Source organism: Corvus brachyrhynchos, unplaced genomic scaffold, assembly GCF_000691975.1.
Source record: "Corvus brachyrhynchos isolate BGI_N302 unplaced genomic scaffold, ASM69197v1 scaffold5, whole genome shotgun sequence".
Classification (NCBI taxonomy): domain Eukaryota; kingdom Metazoa; phylum Chordata; class Aves; order Passeriformes; family Corvidae; genus Corvus; species Corvus brachyrhynchos.
The window spans coordinates 11381802-11382004 of NW_008238321.1; the positions used below are offsets into that span (position 1 = coordinate 11381802).

A 203-nucleotide genomic window follows, 5' to 3' on the forward strand; every position below is an offset into this window, starting at 1 on the left:
CGCCCGGGAACCCCCCCCCGCCCGCTTCCTACTGCAGCTGGCCCGGCCAGCAGCGAGCCCTCCATCAGCCCTAAAAGCGGCACGAAACACAGTTCAATTCCTGCACAAAAGCGAAGGAGAGCGGGAGTGTGAGGCCGCTGCGGAGGGACGGGAAGAACGAGGAAACTTCAGAGGCTGCGAACCCCGGGGGAGGCGGGGGCGGG

The 203-nt window shown here is 67.5% G+C and overlaps 1 protein-coding gene across 1 annotated transcript in view; it reads right to left on the minus strand.

Moving 5' to 3' along the window:
* Nucleotides 1-203, minus strand: part of KDELR2 (KDEL endoplasmic reticulum protein retention receptor 2) — a 31147-nt gene that overhangs the window by 11521 nt on the left and 19423 nt on the right. The window lies entirely within an intron of this gene.